At 44.1% G+C, this 6,952-nt stretch overlaps 1 protein-coding gene across 1 annotated transcript in view; it reads right to left on the reverse strand.

The window, feature by feature from the left end:
• Nucleotides 1-737: 737 nt before the first annotated feature.
• T265_04931 (hypothetical protein) overlaps nucleotides 738-6,952 on the reverse strand; it is a gene marked incomplete at both ends in the record, with an annotated part of 9,310 nt that continues 3,095 nt past the window's right edge. Inside the window, one exon of the mRNA XM_009169799.1 lies at nucleotides 738-1,050. The remainder of the gene's footprint in view (nucleotides 1,051-6,952) is intronic.

A 6,952-nucleotide genomic window follows, 5' to 3' on the forward strand; every position in this document is an offset into this window, starting at 1 on the left:
TCGGAAATAATGGATATGGGTGAAGCATAGGATAGAGACAAGCTCGCTTGACTGCTGTGTGGCTGCCTTACTGGTCGATACTTCCGAAACAGAGGACGTGTCAGTATTGTTTGACAGCGTCTGGCCCCTATTGAGCAGATTATCTGATTAGCGTGAACGTTTTCACATGTGATTCTGGCAGGCAGTGGCACAACCAATTTGAGGTGTTTGCTCTGATAGTGTAATGGTTGTCCAGTCGTACTGGAACTGCATTCCAGTTCACTCAACTTTTGCCCACAAGCAACATCTGATTTTCCCAAAGTAGGCTTCCCGTGCTTGCTCGGTCCAAGGTACGCCGGTGACTAAATCATATTGCTACGCTTAAAGTGAACATCAAACACATTGTAAACTGCCTCTTGATTGTTCTGTACTGTAAATGCTAACCGTTCTACCCAGAACACCGCTGGAAATTTAATCAGGGAAAAGGCTCTTTTTCCTCAAAGCCAGTAGTCACCCGTGAGACGATGCTTTTGACTAACCGAGTTGCAGTTATAAGACATTTGGATTGTAAAGTATTTCGCCTGACTTGACCTACGCACACTGCTTATGCTACTCCGCATTACTGAATCCGTCCAATTGTACCCGATTTCTCATTACGGATGTCCACTCTCGTAAACAACCTATTTGTCTTGCAACAGCACTTTGGAATTCGGACACTATACTCAGAATATCAGCTTTTTTCAGAGACAGAAGTAAGCAGTAGGTTCAAAAGTATATTTACACTTTCTTGCACCACGCCCATCAATGTGCTGTGCAAACGGCCCCCCGAAATGTTTGAGCGATCTGCAGGAGCTTTCCACCTACTAGTTGGTCCTCAGTACATTGCTCCGATTCCGAACTGCTTGTTTGCGGGATAAATTGCTTGTTCAGTTCTCGAAAGGTCATGGCAATGCGTCTAGACTGAATATCGACGGAGCGAATGGAATGGTGCCAAACGTAACGAGCCGGTCCAAACACGACAACGAGGCTGCGTCGAGGCAACTGGACTCGAACAGCCACGTCACTTGATGACTGTAATAACAGACAGAGAAAGGTGAGAGGTAAAATAGGTAAGAGGTATAAAATAGTGCAGAGAACAGTCGACTGAGAAAATCTTCAGGATGACAGAATGCTAGTGGTGCGAAGTTTCCGGAGATGAGTGATTAACACCGAATGGTTTCAGGGTTTCCAGAATAACCCAGTGTATTTGGCTATTAACCCAGTGTGAAAAAAAACTTGGCTTTAGCGGGAGACCCAGTTGAAATGCTCGTTTATAATATCCTCCAAGTGAATTTCCTCAAGGAGCTTGTCCAATGTTTCAGTTGTTACGATATCAAGATATCGGGTGCGAAGTTTCCGGAGATGAGTGATTAACACCGAATGGTTTCAGGGTTTCCAGAATAACCCAGTGTATTTGGCTATTAACCCAGTGTGAAAAAAAACTTGGCTTTAGCGGGAGACCCAGTTGAAATGCTCGTTTATAATATCCTCCAAGTGAATTTCCTCAAGGAGCTTGTCCAATGTTTCAGTTGTTACGATATTCAAGATATCGCAGTAGACTGTCTAGACGAAACGCACTACTCGTAATAGTGCTGAAAACTCTTCGACAACCCATGGCCGGCTTTGCCCTTCTTTTGGCTCATCAAGAAGGCGTAGTAAGTCTGCGTCAACGTTATGTTTCAGCTGAACCCAAATTGTACACAACCTGCGGAGTACACTTATTTACAAACGAACTCGGTTTCGAAGTCGAGACACAACTGAGTTCCATTTGAATCGCTCGTTTATGGGACGGTATTTGTGTAGCACAAACGAGGGATTCAGTTGAATCTCCACCGTTAAAGCCAGGTTCCTCTGCAAACGAGTATAGTTCGTCCACAGTTGAACATAAAGTTGACGGAAGCTCAGGCTTCTGAGTAATGTGCCGAGATACTGGTGTGATGTTCATAATAGGCTGTATAAAGGTAGCGCATTTGGCTCAAAGTTGTCTTCGAGCTTCTAAAAACCTACGAAATCTTCCAAGTCACAATAACACGGCGTTAAGGACAACGAACCAAGCGCAATTTCTTCCTAAAACATGGACCTCATGAACAGGTCCATACTTTTCCACCTACGGATATGACAGATAAAACAAGATAAGGCTGACAAAATCGTCAGATTTCCCCTGAATATGAGCGTCATTAAAACCCGACCTCTGGAATAGGGGTTAGCGAACCTAAGAAACACCTATTCCGTTTTCGATAATAAAAAAATAAACGCGAGCTATGATGCGCAACAAGCTCGGGAGTGCGAAGTGCTGACGAACCCACCATGAGTTGAATGCTACATAGTTCAAACGCCCAATATGTTGCTCAACCCCTACCTAATGAGTACATGCCATATCGTGCGATGCCTAGCGGGCTGTTACAAATGAGTCAGAATACATAGATCGTATGCGAACGACGCTTAGTAGATGTAGAAACCTGATACCGACCAGTTCATGGATACATGAATCTCCAATCTGAAGCGTTTGGTGAGAACGACGGCTATTCCTTCGTTGTTACTACTACACCACAACTTGAAAGGGCTTTAGGGTTGGAGCACATGATTTGTTGAGACCCAGCTCGGGCTTTCACGCTAAAATAATGGAATATTTGTTGGGACTCACCGTTAAAAATACAGACTTAAATGCCTAAAGAAAAATCAAAATATCAAGTGGTTCCAAATGATGGACCCTTCTAATAATCAGTGGTTCACGCCTTAGCCTTTTTTCAGCCTCCATTTTGATCTCAAGGTACGTGTGATAAGTTATTTTATCAGTCTTTGACGTTTTCATGAGAGGACGAGGCCTACTGATGTAGAAGTAATACGTCACTGTGAAGATGGAGCTGATGAACAAATAGACTGCTTAGCAGGAGGTGATGCAACCGAGGTTAAGTCCGGTTCACCAACTGTATCCGATTTTACATCACATACAGAATGACCAAACTGGACTGCACTTCGATACGAAAAGCAAATATCAGCATTGCAGCACTTCAAACAATATAAGGTTGAAATTGAATCCGGAATTGTTGAGTGAACTAGAACATTTTCTGGGCATTTAGGGCCAATAAGTAAAGAGAACTTCAAGTAGATACTCCCGCTCTCTGTAATTCCACGATACTTAGGTACACAGTCAAACTTCTTTATCGTTCTTGGCTGAAGCATAAACATATTAACTGGAAACAATCAACAAAACAACAAAAGCCATGATACTCCATGCTACGCAATTTCTTGAAGGCTTAAATGAACGTCGGGATTTCTATTCAGTTCGGCAACCTCAAGTGGTCAGTGTACTCTTAAAGTTCTGACAGTGCATGTTTACAGACCGTAGTCAAGTGCCCTGCAAACGAACTTAATTAGGAGAAACGAAGTGGTGCACGTTCAACGACTGATAAGTTGCAAACAGGCGGTCCTTGTCGGCTTTACATCGCAACGTCAGCGTACGGCTCCCACACACCTGAATGCTTCCTTAGCGAATAGGTCATATCCGTTTCCGGCAAACTATCGGTAGTGCTGAATTTGTGGACCAACTCTGATTCGGAATAGGTAAACTGAGAACATATTCACATCGTTTGTTTGAACTGCCTTATTGAGTGATGAATTATGAACCAGAATCCCAGAGCTTCGACAATCTGTGCTTAGGGTGATCCTGATGCTGTTGAATAGATTAGGTAGACACAGGGCATCAAGCAACAGCCTAATTTCGACAAACGTCGATTGAATGCCTGGTTTACAGCTGAAAAACGGAGCTGAACTTTGGACATACGGAATCCCAAGCTAACCTGACCTACCAAACGGGATGTGCACATGCGGATTATCTCAACTCGAAAACACCGAATACACAACTATACCGCAATCTACGAACACTCGCTGCCAGGCGACCTTGGTTCCAAATGCATAACTAATTCTGCTGTGGATTGATCGCTCCATCCTGAAAGTTGCTCATGCGACCGAAAACGTTAGTAATCTACGTCAAAGGTATCCTAAATAAATAAATAAATCGTTCACCTGTAACACCTTTCTGGGGCCTAGATACCATGTCGTCCGAAGGAAGCACGAGGGCTGGGATACTGCCAACTTGCCCAAGCCCAGACAGGGGAAGTCGAGAGGCAGAGGTTGGGTTCGAACCACAGACCTCCCGGTCAGTAAATTCGCGCTCTTACCACTTGAGCTATCTCGCCCCCCTCCCAAGGGTATCCAAACTTTGTTAACCATGAGTTGGTCTGCTATTTTCATAGAACCTCCAGTTCGGGACAAAATTACATAGTGGGACGGCTGAAGGACGACCGCAACTTCATGGTGATCGCTTACGACCGGTCCCGTTATTTTACCCTTGAGCTACTATATGAAAAGTCTTCATCTTCGTAACATGATGAATACGGTAAATCAGACCACACGCTATCAACTGCATTGCCTTTCTCAAAATTAATAGGCAAGTGTCAGTTGACAACTTCCACTGCAGAGCCCACCTACCGTAGTCACTGTCTTCGAACGTTCCCTGCAGCCGACGCCGTGGGGCGAAAGAGAGCATCAAGATGATGAACTACATCGTTTCAGAGAGGTTTGGTAAACAATCGGTGGATTTATTGTTTAGCAAACCTCTCTGAAACGACGACTACCCAATCGGTCCCAAACATTTTCCGATTGAATGACAAGCTACACTTCCAAAACTGCGTAGGCGCCAATTAATACTGTGCATATAAACACACCAACAGACGTCTCCACAAGCATGGTTCGCAAAATCGTGGTTAAATCTCATGAGGGCTGAACCGCAAACTACATAAATCAGAACCAATACTTTGAAGGAAAGCAAAAAACTAGCCGTTTCGGATCAAACAACCGACCTCACAATAAAACAGGAGTTCAGATGTTTCCTACCACACACTCCTTCCATAGACCATTCCACACCACAGTTGATCCCAGTGGGGCTCAAAATGTACCGCTTTCGTAGTTTGTGGGTGAGCTATGAACGGATACCGACTTATAGCGTTTAGAACGGATCAGAGATACACACTATCAAATACATCATTGAATTCAAATGTCAACTAACGTCTAAACACATTCAGCATTGAAGCCGGGTGGACCTGAATATCATGTCTTGAACATGGGGGGAGTGAGTTACAATAAGTAGCTCATCTGATAAAGCCCTCCCCCCCCCTCCCGCCGAAAGAGCCGAAATGATGAAACAGTTGACCTTTCGATTTATTTTCTGACTCGTGGCCAAATTAGAAGACGTACTAGTCAGATGTTTGACCTTTTCTGTCCTGATGACAATAATCCGACTGATACAAATCAACGGGACAATTCGGTTGAGAAATTTATCATAGTTTATTAGTCGCGCACCGGCCCAGAACAACGATAACATCCCGAGCGCGACAAATAAACTTGCTAGGTTTATTGTAAATGACTCCTACGAAACGATGAGCTGGGCTCGTGAATATTCAAGATCTGGCTGTCAAAGCCACCAAAGAACCAAGTCAGCTTGATACAGATGGCTCTACTGTCCCAATTCCAGCAATGGACACCATAGAGTGGATAACAAGATGGACTACACGTGTACATGAGAGGTGATAAGCCGCGAAACATTTAAACTAGATGTAGGGGGGAGACAGCAGAAGTGTGTTGTGTTCCGCAAACCGATCAAGAAAAAGTTTCAGCAGGCACCAACAGAGTCTCGATTTGCGAAGGGAAAACATGGGTTTTATCTGTACGCATAAAAATCTTGTTGGCCGTCGGTCCCACGTTTCCATTAGTTGATCACATAAGCTCGAATGTGGTCGGTTCATTCCCTGATTAGATCTGCAAGCAAACCGATTGCTGTTCATCTGAACAGCTCCGATTGTTATGTCAAAGCAAGTGGGCGTTGTGGGTTTACCAGCGTTCACTTCTGATGACACACCGTGGAACACTTCGGAGACTGCATGGTAGACACCGATACAAACTTGTACGGTCATTGACTTTGCGATAATCTCATATTTGCATAACCTCATATCCCCACAGCGTGGTAACGGATTGCTTGTTTTGTGGGTATCTTGATAATGTGCCAAAATCCACAAGAAGCACACGCAACCCCAAGTGATTCGGAATTCCCATCCTCTAACCAACTGACCTAGGTCACCAGTCAGACGGCACAGTACAGGGTACCAATCATCATCCTATTCCGAACTTTCGTGCGTGGACCTCATCTGTCACACTACAATCAGAACACATACAACTCCCAAGTTACATAAGACGCTCCACAACTTCCAGCGCCTATCCACCGTTCCATTCAGGTTTATGTGATTCTTCCAGAGGACCAGCTGAACGTTTGCGCAAAGCATGCAGCCTACGGTTTGAGACGATGTTCTCGTGAATAAACCAAGGTTTCGTCGAACAATTTTATACATTTTTTATACACAAATGTTCTGCGGAGTGAAAAAAGAACAGATAAATTTCCCTGATCAAGAAACAGTTCTGGTTCCATGATAAGAGCAGGCGTTTACTTCATAAACCACTGATTTAGGATGTTCTACGGAGTACAGAACATACTAATAAGGCTGTTGAGGATAACAACCCATAACCAGTTTGGTCCTTCTTGGGACTCGTCAAGTGAGCACAAGTCCCAAGTTTCCGTCAAAATTATGTTCTGCTTGAACACTCAGTTACAGGAAATGAATCCCCTTCGCAAAAGACTATACCGTCACCTTACCAGTGGTAGACTTGTGGACGACCGACAGCAGAAAAAAAAGAAACCCAACAAGTGCCAGAAAGAGAACGAAGTGCCCAGAGAACAATCGCAGCAGAAGGACGGGTATGACTTGCTACCTCTTCCAAAAACCCAGTCTGCCAAACTTGATTTCCCGAAATTAGAGTATAAATATAACCATACCGTTACACACTTTCATGGACACCCCGTCATATATATATATATATATAT

The sequence above is a fragment of the Opisthorchis viverrini genome (assembly GCF_000715545.1).
Source record: "Opisthorchis viverrini unplaced genomic scaffold opera_v5_90, whole genome shotgun sequence".
In the NCBI taxonomy this organism is placed as follows: domain Eukaryota; kingdom Metazoa; phylum Platyhelminthes; class Trematoda; order Opisthorchiida; family Opisthorchiidae; genus Opisthorchis; species Opisthorchis viverrini.